The sequence below is a fragment of the Podarcis gaigeae genome (assembly GCF_964106915.1).
Source record: "Podarcis gaigeae genome assembly, chromosome: 12".
Taxonomy (NCBI): Eukaryota; Metazoa; Chordata; class Lepidosauria; order Squamata; family Lacertidae; genus Podarcis; species Podarcis gaigeae.
Genome location: NC_139688.1, coordinates 12,871,441 through 12,885,849, shown reverse-complemented (window position 1 = coordinate 12,885,849; position 14,409 = coordinate 12,871,441). Strand labels below are relative to the sequence as shown.

The following is a 14,409-nucleotide window of genomic DNA, read 5'->3' as shown; positions in this document are numbered from 1 at the left end:
TCCTCTCTGCCCAGAACATTGGAGGCTAGACACCACACCCCCTCTACAGTATTTATAGGAACTCAAACATTGAGATCCCGCTCTGTTCCAGTAACAAGAAGCCGAAAGCACCAGCCTGAAGATGACGAGTGAGACCTCGTCGAAACGTCGCCTAGACACCCCAACTTTTACACGGGAAGACACCCGAGGACACCAAAGGTGCCACCATGGAGGTGCCACCATGGACTGGCTACTGGATGGTGTCAGTAATTCATCTGTGGAGAGGGTCTGGGTTTGGGTCTGGTGTGGTTGATTGGTGTTGGCGTTCTGTGTGCCTCTGGATCTGGTGTCAGTTTTTGTGGGGAGGGCTAATTTCCAGATGTCTGGCAAGCGGGATGTGTCGTCACGCTTGTTCATGTTGTGAGGGTGTTTCTCTATCTCGATGGCTTCCATGATTATTCTCTTGTGGTGATGTTCCGTGTTAAAGAGCAATTTGGAATCTGCAAAATTAATTTCGTGTCCTGTTTCTTTCATGTGTTGGAAAAGTGGCACCTGGTGGCACCTCCGGCACCTGGTGGCACCTCCATGGTGGCACCTCCGGATGCTGCACCCCCCTGCAATCCCTACACAGATCTGGCTGACACAAGCCACAAAACCACAGCTCGCCCCTATACACGAAGCCAAGCCAAAGCACAACTAAGTGCAATACAGCCATCTTCTCAGGAAAACTCTTCACAAAGTTCAAGAGGTCAAGACACAAAGACTTTAGCAACTAATCCACACCTAATGACCCACCTAAGTGGTACTCAGGATATCACTCAAGAAATCACTCAAGGTATCTCTCAAGTAATTAAGGAACAAAAGAAGAAAAGGCACACTAGCCTGGGAACTTCCTCTCTGCCCAGAACATTGGAGGCTAGACACCACACCCCCTCTACAGTATTTATAGGAACTCAAACATTGAGATCCCGCTCTGTTCCAGTAACAAGAAGCCGAAAGCACCAGCCTGAAGATGACGAGTGAGACCTCGTCGAAACGTCGCCTAGACACCCCAACTTTTACACGGGAAGACACCCGAGGACACCAAAACCTGCATTCCTGTACCCGTGAAAATCTACGAAAGCAAATATATATATATATATATAAATGAATGAATGAATACTTGGAATAATATTTGACACAATTGCTTGCTCCCTAGTCTGCTTGCTTCCTGCCTTCCAGAGTTCTGACAACATCTTGCAGAGCACTAGGATAACTGATAGAAACTAGGCTCTTATTTTTATATTTTATTTTAAAAATGTACAAAATGAAAGTTAATTTTTATTAATAGTTAATACATCAAATGTGAACAAATGGATCTACCTGTATTCGGGTTCTTTTGGATGCTCTGCATTGATTTGTCCCGCACCACTTGTTGGTCTCAGCACATTTCTGGCTATGGCCTGCACCTGACATTCTCCTGTAGCATGTATGATACAGTGCGGTGCTCTCATCCTTTGGATAGGGTTGTCACCTTCAAACAGAGCACTTTTGCTGTCTGACCAGCAGCATATCAACAGCTAAAGGCACTTCTAAAGACTGGGAAAGGTTTTCCCAACCTTCAGTCTTTCAGTCTATTGTATTTCTGCCTATTATGCATCTGATTACAGCTTAGGACCTCAGAATCCAGGGGGGAAAGACAGTGTCCCTGCATAATAAATGTGAAGTGATTGGAACTTTTTGAAGATTGATAATTTTTTATAGTAAAATATGAAGTCATATATTGATAAAAGGTGCCAGCACAAAAAAGGTGATGGAGACTATCACAAAAGAGCGCTGTCTCTCTCTCTCATTCTCTCTCTCTCTCTCACACACACACACGTGTGTGTGTGTGTGTGTGTGTGTGTGCTGTTCTGTGAATGGGAGTTTCCAGCCAATGACCTCCCTTCTTACCCCTCCCATCATACATAAAGGAGCACTGTGCACATCTGTAGGGAAGGCTCAAACCTAAAATATTACTATTATCTGAGAAACAGACTTCCATGTGGGTCATGGAAAGTCAGCACCTACCAGAACTGATTAAAAAAACCACACACACATAGACTGGCCCCCTGTATGGATATGTATTTAAAGTCATCAGGGTGCAGTACTGTCATCCTAAGTCTCACAGACTCAAATGAAGTTTATAAATAAATATGGCTCAATATTTAAAACAAGAAATGTTGCATGCTTCTTGTTTTCCTTATTTCTGAAATTTTGGTGCACTTACATTATTATTCTTTGCTCTGTACCTAGCATATTTCACAGTGTGCAAAACACTTTGCTGTTCTTGTTTCTTATTCTCAAAGCAGTACCGTGATGTGGTTAGTTTCATGGTCAAATGGGAACGGAAGCTGACTTTTCCACAGCCAGATAGCTAGCTGCTAGCTATATACTGTGGTACCTCGGGTTAAGAACTTAATTCGTTCTGGAGGTCCGTTCTTAACCTGAAACTTGTTCTTAACCTGAGGTACCACTTTAGGTAAGGGGGCCTTCCGCTGCTGCCTCGCCACCAGAGCACAATATCTGTTCTCATCCTGAAGCAAAGTTCTTAAGCCAAGGTACTGTTTCTGGGTTAGCGGAGTCTGTAACCTGAAGTGTCTGTAACCCGAGGTACCACTGTACTCTCTTGCTAACCTCTCAATAGAAGCTGAAATTTCCAAACTTTGGTCAAAGTTCCTTTTGCCTTGCTTGTTTTTGAATGATATCATTTATAGTGATTCTGTTGGTGCTGATATGATGCAACTGCTGGTATAATCTCTGCCAACCAACCTTGGCTCTGCCGTATCTAGCAATCTCATGGCTCTTAAGTGCATATGCAATTGTGCCCCACCCTCCACCACCAAGAATATACTCATTATTTTAGTGAAGAGGCAAAGTTCATGCTTCCTCATTACAACTATACAGGCTACATCAGAATTTCAGACTGCCCGCCAGTAGACTCTATCCAGCCCATTCAGCTGAATTGAATCCTTTGAATACAGTGCTGCAGAACACATTTTGTCTGACACTGAAAATTCATTCAGTCATTTTATTCATTCATACAGTTGTTGCTCATTTGTTAATGCATGCAAATTTATGCCCATTTAAAATATCTAAATATCTAGTGTGGAGCTAATTAAACTTTAAAAACGTTTCAGGGTATGCAAAAGGTCAAGCCAGTTTGTTTGTTTACAAAGGAAAACAAGCCAGGAGGCTACCCTTGGTCAACAGGCACAAACTCTCCTAATTTACAGGGTTTTTACAATTGCTGGAGGCCAAGAAAGGAAAAGCAGCAGGCTTTGAGATGCACAAGTCTGCTTTCTGAAGGTGGCTCTGTTCCCTCTTCAATTGGCTTGTTTCTGACAAGGGTCCTTTGCTGTCAAGGCACTTACCAAAGACACAGAGGGAGCAGGAAAAGATGAAGATGGAGGAGAAGGCCTTTAACAGCTGAAAAGATGATGATGATATCCTTCTTTTCTGTCTTTCAAAGAACCCAAACATCAGTATCACAGTATAATAAATCAAAGTAGAATTCAAAGATTGTCAACAACAAAATTATAATAAAATCAAACAGGCTGAAGCACAATTCGTTATCCTAATAAGCTTCTGCCAAGCGCTTTATTTCCCCCTCTGGTGGTCCCTGAGCACTTCATTCAGAAATCTGAGGCTCCATTTCATATTTTCCCGAATTGAATTCCAGTACGTATCTCTAAGCAGTGGGGCCTTTGCAGTTCTGGCACCTACCTACATCAAAGGTTTTTAGACAGCATTTAGAGCTGACCTTTTGAAATATGTGACGTAAAAGGAGTGAGTCATGATAAAATAGGAAAACGGTCAAAGCAGAACAGATGTGTTCTGATTAACAGGAGAAGCAGCCCAGGAGACACAATTTGTTAATTGATCACACGTCTATCTAAATAAAAACAATAGTTCCAATAGTTTTATTATTATTATGCTTTTCAGATGAATAATGTATCCCAAAATGACTCATATCATATGTTTGACAGAAGAGTTGTCGGGCAGGAGCTGCTCTGTTCTCCTGGCCTGGGTGTTGTTACCAGCTGTGTTCCTGCATCCCATCTGGAAGAAAGAGTGCTTCAGAGGAGGAACTGCTCTTTATCTGGGGCAAGATAGCCAGAACCACCACTTACATTGTAACTTTAACTGTAACTTGAAGAACTTGTGCTTGAGCTTGCTTTTTCCTCCTCCCTCCCATTCCATTTTCCTTGTGTGTTGTGTGTGTTTTTGATTACAAGATGTGACTGTCCTAGAATTTATGTTTGTAAGCCGCTATAAGAGCCTTTTGACTAAAGGGCAGGGTATTATTTTATTTTCGAAAAATGAACTCAACTCATATCTCCTTCTCTCAGACTGAGAAGAGAAAAGAATAAGAGCAACAAGGAAAAGGAAATACAGAGAAAAGGTACAAGAAAGAAATCAGCTTGTCAACACCAGGAAAAAGTGGTGAGTTACTAGCAGGTAGAGCGACGTTATAAACCTCTTCTAAGACAGCGCTGGCCATCAAGAGATTTTTTTGTATTGATTTTTATTAATTTTATTTCTTTAAAAATTGCATATACCACCATTTGTCAAAAGGACACAGGGCAGCTTACAACATAGTAACATAATAAACAACACAATGCACATGAAGAACAACATCAGCAAGAGAAACAGTTGTGTGAATTCAATTCATAATAATAAGCAATAACATAATAGGCGTGTCCAGTTATTCACAATGTCATCCCAGCAATAAACTCTACAGCTCAACTCCTGCAAGTACCATACACAAGTGAAATAACATTATTATCTATTAATCACAGGTGCAACTATAAAACATACACCTAATGACTACAGCAGTATTTCCTTGTAAAAAAGCAGCAGCAGAAGCATACTTCAAGTGCAGAAATTATTATTTTTTTACAAAGTGCATCTACACTTTTTTTTAAAAAAAAAGCTGGATCAAATGGGGTCGCCTTTTCATACATGGTTCTGCAGTTATTTAATCTCACCGATCAAGTGTTGAAACCTTGCTACAAAGCCTTGTCCCATACAGAATTTGGAAGGCTACACTGCACAATGAGGAAAAAGAAAATATGTGGCAGGAATTCTCCTGTTTGGTCAGGGAGATAGGGCAGATGTGTGTTTGTGTTTGTTTGTGTGTGTGTGTGTGTGTGAGAGAGAGAGAGAGAGAGAGAGAGAGAGAGAGAGAGAGAGAGAGATAGAATTGTCCATTTGACTTCCTGGGCCTTCATGCTACCTAACTGCCAACCACCTGTGGCAGTTGGTTGCCATGGCAATTTCCCCAGGTTGCCTGGACTGAACATTCTAGACTCCTACAGCTGCATAGAAAAAGCTGTGTATGTTCACATGAGAAGGGCCTTACATGGGTGTTACTGATAAATGTCCCCCTCAGATATAGATATAGATATAGATATAGATATAGATATAGATATAGATATAGATATAGATATAGATATAGATATAGATATAGATATAGATATAGATATAGATATTTTGTTCCTTCATTGGTTCATTTGTTAGCTGCCCTTCGCCCTAAGGTTCCAGGGCAAGGTTGCAGCATTAAAACACTGTATTAAAACCATATTTTAAAAAGCCTACAATCGTAAGAAAAAGTGATTCCTAAAAACATACACACCTCAACTGTCAAAAGCCATCAGCTGTACTATTTATACACAACGCATGTATGGGGGGGGGAATGACAGTGAAGACCACTTTTCCGTTTGTTTCTCATTTTACCTCAGACTTCCTCTTCGTCTATGAAGTAGCTGTTTGCATGAATGTAGGGAAAATGGAGGGAGCGTGAGGGAAGGGCAGGGAGAAATAGAGAAAGCATAAGAGAGAGTGGGAGAAGCCATTTGTGTGAGGAGGACAACAATGCAGAGGAGAGATGGAAGAAGCGATTTGTGACAGGATTTTACACAGAGGACTCTGAGGGCGCTGTGTTGTGAGGCAAGGAATGGACCCATGGCTGACCCTGGCACCAGAATGAGCGGATTCAGGAAGACGACAGCATGAAGGCAGAGTAAGTTTGATTAATTATTGAATGGAAATTCAGTTGTTCTGCTTTCTGTGGTACCCTTTTTTCCTATCTTTGTGGGAGAGAAAATGGGACTGGGGAAGAGAAAGTGGGCTAAGGAGGGTGGTCGCCATTCTAGATTAAAAAGAAAAGCATCACTAACTAACGCCTGGACAAACTCAATATTTCATAGTTGAAATCAGGGACACTCTTGTATACTAGAAATACCCCAGTTTTCATCCACTCTCTTGTTCTCTCTCTCACCACCACTGTTAACTCTTTTAAAAAGTGTATGGATATTTAGGTGGCTATTTTTAAAAAGGCTTTCCCTGAGGTGCGGTATGGTCATTTTTGGGAATATTAACTGTATAGTTGCAAAAATGCTTTTATTGCTTTTGGTTTCCTTGGCCTGTAATATTTGGTATTTTATCTTCTTGTATGCTGCTCCTGGTAGCTTTTGTTTGTGAAGCTGTATATAAATCTGCAAATAAAAGTTGTTGTCGGCATCCATCTGTCTTGAGAGGCAATGGAGTGCGCTTCTGGGGGTGAAGTCATGCTGCTGCATTAGCAACACCAAAGTGACTTCCCCAGGGAACAAGCCTGGGCAGTGTGTATGTAGGTGCTGCGATGCTCAGATGACAAGACCCCCTTCTTGGCCTTGCTGGTATGATCCAAAGGAAATCAGAGCAATACATTTGGCACCAACTTGGCTGCAGGAGTTCCTAGAATAAGACTTACATGGTGTCACCCAACTGCCTAAGGGACTCTACTCCAGATTTGTGTAGGGTTTACTTCTTAGTCTTCTCTTCTCCCGAATATATCCTGCAAAGTAGCGGAGGTTTAAGATCAGAACTTTCCTTTTTCAGATGAGCTACCTTCCCAGGTTGATGAGCCCCATCTGCCCCTCACTTCCCTCTACAACACATTAACCTCCTTCTTGACCATTGGACCATTGGTCTTGCCTGCTCAATCTGCTGGAGCCTGTCTTTGTATGCAGGGGAAGACCCTAACTCACTGGGAGTTTGAGACTCATCAGCTACCCTCACCTGGTTTAGCCAGCCAGTTAAAGCTGTTTCCCAGGGTTTGGCCACTGTCGCATGCTGATAGCTTCTAGGAGCCGCAGGTGAGGACTGAGTGTAGGGTGGGGGAACCAAAGGTGGACAAACTAGCTTAGGAGGAGCATGGTGTGTCCCCCACTAGAGATACTACTCCTCCCCTTACACCCTATAGACCCCAAATAAAAGTAAAATCAAACAAAATAATTGCACTGTAGAATGGTTAGTACAAACTTCAGTCTCACAGTGGAGAGACTAGTGTCAGTAGCCAATCAAAAATGTCCATTCAGTCCAACCTCAGTCCAACCCAATGCATTTCTGCTCAGTTATGTGTCCCAGTGTATTCAATGGGACTTTTATGCATGCATGCCTGGGAGTATCTGCAAGTGTACATAGGCTTGGGATGGAACTCAGGAAACTGCCTTATACCAAGTCACACCTTAGTCCATGGGTAGGCAAACTAAGGCCCAGGGGCCAGATCCAGCCCAATCGCCTTCTCAATCTGGTCCGTGGATGGTCCAGGAATCAGCATGAGTAGAATGTGTCCTTTTATTTAAAATGCGTCTCTGGGTTATTTGTGGGGCATAGGAATTCATTCATTTTTTTCCGTCAAAATATAGTCTGGTCCACCACAAGCTCTGAGGGACAGTGGACCAGCCCCCTGCTGAAAAAGTTTGCTGACCCCTTGAGCTTGTTTGGAGGTTCTAGCAGGGGAGCGCAGCTATCGTATACCCTTGACCGAAGAATGGTACACTCCTTCTATCTCGGATGGTCGTCCTCTTCCACCGAGCGTGCAGCTTCGGTAGGGACACATATGGAGCTGTGAGGGAGGAAGGGGACACCCGCGTAGCCAGCCAGATCAGCCGAATCAACCCTGGCGATGGGGTGACAGATGTCACAGCCAGATCGCCCTCACATCCTTTAGTGGTAGTATGGCTGTATTGGTTTTTGTAACATAAAACCATGCATTAACAATTATTCGAAAAGAAAAGAAAAGACAAAGTTTGCTGACCCCTGCCTTAGTCCCTCTAGTTCAGTACTGTATACAATGACTGGCAGTGATTCTCTGGCGTTTCAGACCAGAATCTTTCCCAGGAGATTCCAAAAAAGTAAAAAGTATGGATACTGATTTACAAGGAACAAATACAGTGGTACCTCGTGTTACAAACGCTTCGGGTTACAAACACTTCGGGTTACAAACTCCGCAAACCTGGAAGTAGTACCTCGGGTTGAGAACTTTGGCCCAATATGAGAATGGAAATCACATGCCAGCGGCATGGCAGCAGCGGGAGTCCCCATTAGTGAAAGCGCACCTCAGTTTTAGAACGGTGTCAGGTTAAGAATGGACCTCCGGAATGAATTAAGTTTGTAACCCGAGGTACCACTGTATCAGAAAATTGGATTTGTCTTTGGGAAACTGAAACAGTTGATCTAAGTCCAGAACCACAAGTAAGTAAATAACTGGCCTAATAAACTTAAGCCCAGTTGAAACAAAATGTTGAAAGGCAGTTCAGTTGCTCAGGTTACTGGGTTTCTAGTAGAAACTTTCTGCTTGTTAATGTGGGTGCATCCCTCCTAATGGAAGTCTGCAGTTTGGGGAATGCATTGCAGACAGATGCCCAAGCTAAGTGGCATGATCTGGTAAAAAGTGCCTTCTACCAGCATGAACTGATGAGCCAGCTGCAGTCCCTTCTGGAAAAACATGATCATATCATAATTATCCATGTTTTGATAACATCAAGGTTAAAGTATTGCAATGCATTATATATCAGCTGCTGATGAAGATTGATCAGAAATTTCAAGTGCTGCCAAGTACAGCAGCTAGACTATTAACTGGCTGGATAGAACAATTTACTTCTCACAAGTGCTGCCAGTGTTTTTATGGATACAATGAAAATGGGATATCTTAAAGAGTACCTGCTTCAGTATGAACTTGCTCAATTGTTAAGGTCTTCATAGCATGCTCCACTCCAGGTAGCTCCACCTTCAGCAGTAAAATGGATTACTACTAGAGATAGACCTTTTCTGTGCTGGCACCCTAGTTGTGAAACTCCTACCTCAGATATGTTCATCAAGAAATGTTGTTTTAATCTTCTATGGATGGTGCTTAGGTCATGTGGTATGTAGGATCACATTGCTTGATTTTATACAGCTAATCAGATATATACTATTTCTATTGCTACTTGTGGCTATGCCAAGATCATTTTAGGCAGTGCTATTGTAGTAAGAACTACAGATGTATTTTCACTCCATCCAAGCAGGGTAGCCCACTACTTAAGTGTGTCAATGCCCTTAATCTTGGCTTCGGTTTTTGCAATTTCTTTGCTATCATGTTGTACCTTAAAGATAGCTTGTTGTTCCATTTGCTTAATTACTATCTCATCCTTTATTTCAACAACAATTATAAGTGAATTGTGAAGATCTTCTCCATATCCTTATGAAATAGGTTCTATTGTTTTATGCAGTATAAGATTAATTCTAATTTGTCTATCTGTGCATATGAGGACTTTAAGCAAAAAGTCAGATGATAGTACCTTAGAAACATTGCAGAAAAATCTATTACTAAATATTACAATTAGTTTAATAACATACCTATTAACAATAATATAATCATAAAATGTTTCTATACATACACATCTTTGTCCTTGAACTTGATTAATTCCTTATAATAATATACATTTGACATTCTCAATGAAAAACAACTGATGTGACTCAAAATCTTCATCTTTACAAACAAATAATAAATTTATTTTGTACAATAATTAAAGCTCCAATAGAAGTGTGTAAAATATATGGTGATTAAAAAATTATAGTAACAAGCTCTGTAACATTTTTAATATTATTATGAAAGATCACTAAAAAAAATGTGTCTAACTATCTAACATGGATTTTTCTGGTTTGTTTGCTCTATGAATATGTAATTGATTATGGACATTTGAATACTTTGATAGTTCCTAATTAAACTACAGATATAATCTTCCTCTCAGCTTTTTGATCTTGTATCTAGTTAGCATGGCTATTTGGAAGAGGGTTGATCTGTTTATCTATAGAGGACCCTCCCATGTAAAACAGGTAGGATAAGAGGCACATTTCTACAGGTTTCTACATGAGTAGGGATATTTGGCTTGCATGAGAAGATTATTGTGGCTACAATATAACAGAAAAATTTCTGAAGTTATAAGCTAAGATATAAACAGTGAAGCAGTTTACATCATTACTGGGAAATGCAGCTGGGTTGCAGTTAATTACTAGTATGCAGCATGGTACACAAGTTTTTTCCAGAGTGGAGGAGTGACAGGTCTAGAGCATAGCTGTCAACTTTTCCCTTTTCTTGCGAGGAATCCTATTCGGAATAAGGGAATTTCCCTTTAAAAAAGGGAAACGTTGACAGCTATGGTCTAGAGATGCAGGTTTGATAATGCCCACAAAGTTGGGGTAGGCCTGGTCTTGCCTTATGTATGGCTGGTGGGCTTCTTCCTCCAGTTGCAGCCTCTCGTAGTGGGTACTTAACAACAAGAGTGTTTATTTGGGTCCATGGAGTCCTCCAAGCAGAAGCAGGTTTCAGATGGTGCAACCATTTCTACCACATTGAGTGCCGTGCCTAGTGAGTGCTGCAGGTGGTCAGAACTATGGTGTAGTGAATTTATCAGAATGGAAGATGAGAGGCAGGAGGTGCCAAATTTTGGCTTCACACAGGGTACCACTGAAATTTGAAAGACCAAAGTCCAACCCTGGTCCAAGGGTGTTCACTGTGGTGACCACAGCTTGTCCAGCCTTTCAGTCAACTTAGTGGGGTAAGGTGTACAAAAAAGGTCCATACCACGTTTCCCAAAGAGCAAGATTACACACAGTGAAACATTTTTAAAATGGCACACTGGATAACTGGGGGTGGAGATGCAGATCATTGCATTTGAAGGATCATGCATGTAAGCAAGGGTGCCAACTTGAATAAAATATGGGGGGGCAGATAAGCTTGTGGATGGAAGTATGGTAGGGCCTAGGCTCTTCCCAAGAGCTGCCACAGTATGTCCTCTGGTGTGTCTGAGCTGCCTGACATCTCAGCTAGCTCAATGTCTCCAAGAGGGCTTGATTAACTGGGCTTATCTGTGAGAAACTAACTGGGTTTATCTGCAAGATGCTTCTGGTCTCTCTAGTGTCTGGGAGAAACTAATAGGCTTCTGAAGAAGCAGCATTTTGTAGTTCATGCCTTCTTGGCATAGTAGGGCAAACCTGTGGGTAGCTCTCCTCCTCTGAATTAGAAGGGTGAACTATTTTCTTGAGTTTTGTTACCTAATCCTGACATTTTTTATTTGGAAGTCCATGTTTGATGTTTTATCATCTAATTAGAAGTACTGCATTTTTATCCTACATTATTCAAGCATTTTTAAAAAGTGAAATAATTTAAATTTAAATGTCCATGTTTAACAACAACCCATCTATATTCAGAAGCTGTACATTGATAAGTTAATGGTAGTTTGGAGGGAGAGAGATATGGAAAAGAAAACTGAAGAAACAAAGCTGCAAAAATGAACCTTAAAATACAAAACTAACATTTTTCATTTTTAAAGGAAAAAAGTTTACTTTGACAACATCATTAAGCTGTGAAACTGACTTCAGTTGATTATTCTAATTGCAAATTCAGATCTATATATCAAATTTAGTGTATAACATCATTTATAGTTTTCCTTAATAGGATTTACTAACATAGATTAGCTGTATCATGTATTTAACTTAATATGTTATAATATACGAGCATAAATCTTCTGAAGTGTAGCCCCAAAAAGAACTAGTATAAAATTATGGGTGTACAGTTTGACCAATTTGATTTGTAATGTTTAAAAAATTCAAACAAGTTAATATTGGATAAAAATAATATATCACTAAGAAGTAACTAAATGCCTTCTCACACTAATGTTGACTTCCTGTTCATTGTTGTCTTTTTTTCTAATATGGCTAGTGTCAGGGGTTCAGAAGGAGAGACACAGGAGGGGGAGCAAATGGAGAGTGAGGAGGAGGAGTACGAGGGGGGCGCAGGCAGTGACAGTGGCCAGAGTTATTCCACAAGCCTCTCTAGCGAATCGGAGGACTCACAGAAGGGAGCGCCGGTGGCCAGAGCAAGGGAGATTCCAAGGGAGAAACCTCAAGAGGGAGGGGCCAGCGGGGAGTCTCTGAACAGCAGCTGGAGATCAGGGCCAGCGTCTCCACCAGAGCGCAGTGGGGAGGGGGAGTCCCAGGAGTCGGGACCAGTGTCCTCACCACCAGAGGGAGGAGAGGAGTCAGGTTTGGCAACACCCACATCAGGAAGCGGGGAAACGGTCAGAAGGAAAGTCACCGGCTGGGCGCGCGCGCCAAGTTCAAATGTACAGGAGCGCGGCACAGCGGGGAGCCCGGGAAGGGAGCCAGGTCCTAAAGCCCGCCGGAGGGAGGGGCAAGACTCAGGAGGCTCCGCGTCAGAGGAGTCCAGGAAGGAGGGAACCCCAGAGGGCAGAAGGACCCAACGCAGGAAAGAGCAGCGCAAGAGGTGGAGCCAGGCTAGAATCTTAAACTGGTGTGGGTGGAGCAGTGAGTCAGAGGGGACTTAGCCGGTCTAGCGTTAAGACGTGGGCCTGCGCGCCCAGAGCTTGGAAATGGAAACTAAACTTCAATAAAGACTTTTGTATATAATATCCACTGGGCGTTGGTCCTCTGTGAGCTGGGACCTAGCGGCAGTCCTGACAGCTAGATAACATTAGCTCTAATTTGAATTAATGTACAGTTTCAGGTGGGAGATTCTCTTTTCCAGTTTTGTCACTGTACAAGTCGCTAAGCCAAGTTCTCACAACAGCAATAGAGTGATGAGCCAAATTCCTTTTTATACTCTAATGTACTCAGCTGTAAATTAGGATAATGTTAGCCTAATCCACAAGTCAGGTAAGCTGATATGCAAGGATTTAAACCAATTTATTCCACCATTGACTTCAATGGGACTAAAGATATTTAAACAAACTGGGCTGTGGAGAAGACTATGTTGGAGTGGCATGATATGAAGTTTGATTAATTCATATTTTTAAAGAGGAAATACAATTATCACAAAAAGGGTAGCATTATTTTGAAAGCTTTTGTTAATAATCAGCTGTTTCTTCATGACATCTAATTACTTAACAAAAGAGAATACATATAAAATTAAAACACCAGTCCAATTACCTTGCCATTGTTTTACAAGAGCCTATTAAATCATTTTGAATAATAAACTGAATTTCACAGATATGTAAAAACATTTAAATCATATTTTTGTGCAAAATACCAAATATGTTTTTTAAATGGCCAGAAAGAACAAATACAAAAAGTGATCTATAATAAATGGACCTATTTTTCAGTATTTGCTTTGGGTGCAGATATGCATCCCATTCTCAGTGTGTTCCTGGTCCCAATATTATCCCTGAATGCAGAAGTGGACAGATCACCTTGCTAGCCTCAGCTGATTTGCTAACTGTGACCTAACGTAGAAAAGAAGAATCTGGTCTCAGTTATTTATGCACTAATTGTATCCAGACTGGGCTATTGAAATGAACCTTTATAAGCAGGTCAGAAACTGCATGTGGTAAATAATACTGTCACCAGGATGATGGTAGGAGCATGTTGAACTTATAATATTTAATGATGAGGGGGTGGGGAATGGTTTAATTCACACTTCTGGAAACAGTAATCAAACTTAAACACAGCTATCCTTGAGAATTCACACATATCCAAATTCTCTGATTGAATTCCCAACCAACCAATGTGTACAATAAGGTGTATATTAGCGGAAAGTGTACATAAAAATGCATATATTAGTGAAAATCACATACAAATTGCATTATTTAAGGGGAAATGCTTTAAACATGAGAAGAAAAATATGTATAATGCACACTAATATGCTGATGAATTTCACAAAGTGATGCAGAAATATGGCAAATAGAACTTAAGACTGGGAAAATGAGAAACTGAGAGAAACTAAAATTGGCAGATTTGTACATCCCTAATCACATTACAACTATCCTACAAAAACTCATTGGTTACAAATGCATTCCTGGTTCAATTTCAAGTGCTTGTGTTAACCTCTAAAGCCCTCAACAATCTAGTAACATGTTTTTCTCAAAGACTGCCTACATGAACCTATTCAAGCTTTGAGACCAATGCGGCTCAGCCATCAGGCATATACCTTTAGAAAATGTTTAATTGTGGGATTTCAAGGGCAGGACTTTCTTAGTGGTGGCACTGTTGTGGAATTCTCTCTGTAAAGAAGTCCACCAAATGCCTTGTCTTCCTGTGTGTTACTTTTTAGACATTTATTATTATTATTATGCTGACTCCTTTGGT

General features: G+C 41.1%; 2 long non-coding RNA genes across 5 annotated transcripts in view; one reads left to right on the top strand and one right to left on the bottom strand.

Moving 5' to 3' along the window:
* The window catches only part of LOC310828115, a 29,443-nt gene extending 24,128 nt beyond the window's left edge, over positions 1-5,315 (bottom strand). For all 3 annotated transcript variants that reach the window (XR_014556686.1, XR_014556687.1, XR_014556688.1), the window contains exons 1-2: positions 4,989-5,315; positions 3,372-3,460 (exon numbers count right to left, since the gene is read on the bottom strand). This is a non-coding gene — a long non-coding RNA (uncharacterized lncRNA). The remainder of the gene's footprint in view (positions 1-3,371; positions 3,461-4,988) is intronic.
* The window catches only part of LOC310828100, a 98,851-nt gene that overhangs the window by 4,306 nt on the left and 80,136 nt on the right, over positions 1-14,409 (top strand). For both annotated transcript variants that reach the window (XR_014556661.1, XR_014556662.1), the window contains exons 2-3: positions 4,350-4,443; positions 5,742-6,022. This is a non-coding gene — a long non-coding RNA (uncharacterized lncRNA). The remainder of the gene's footprint in view (positions 1-4,349; positions 4,444-5,741; positions 6,023-14,409) is intronic.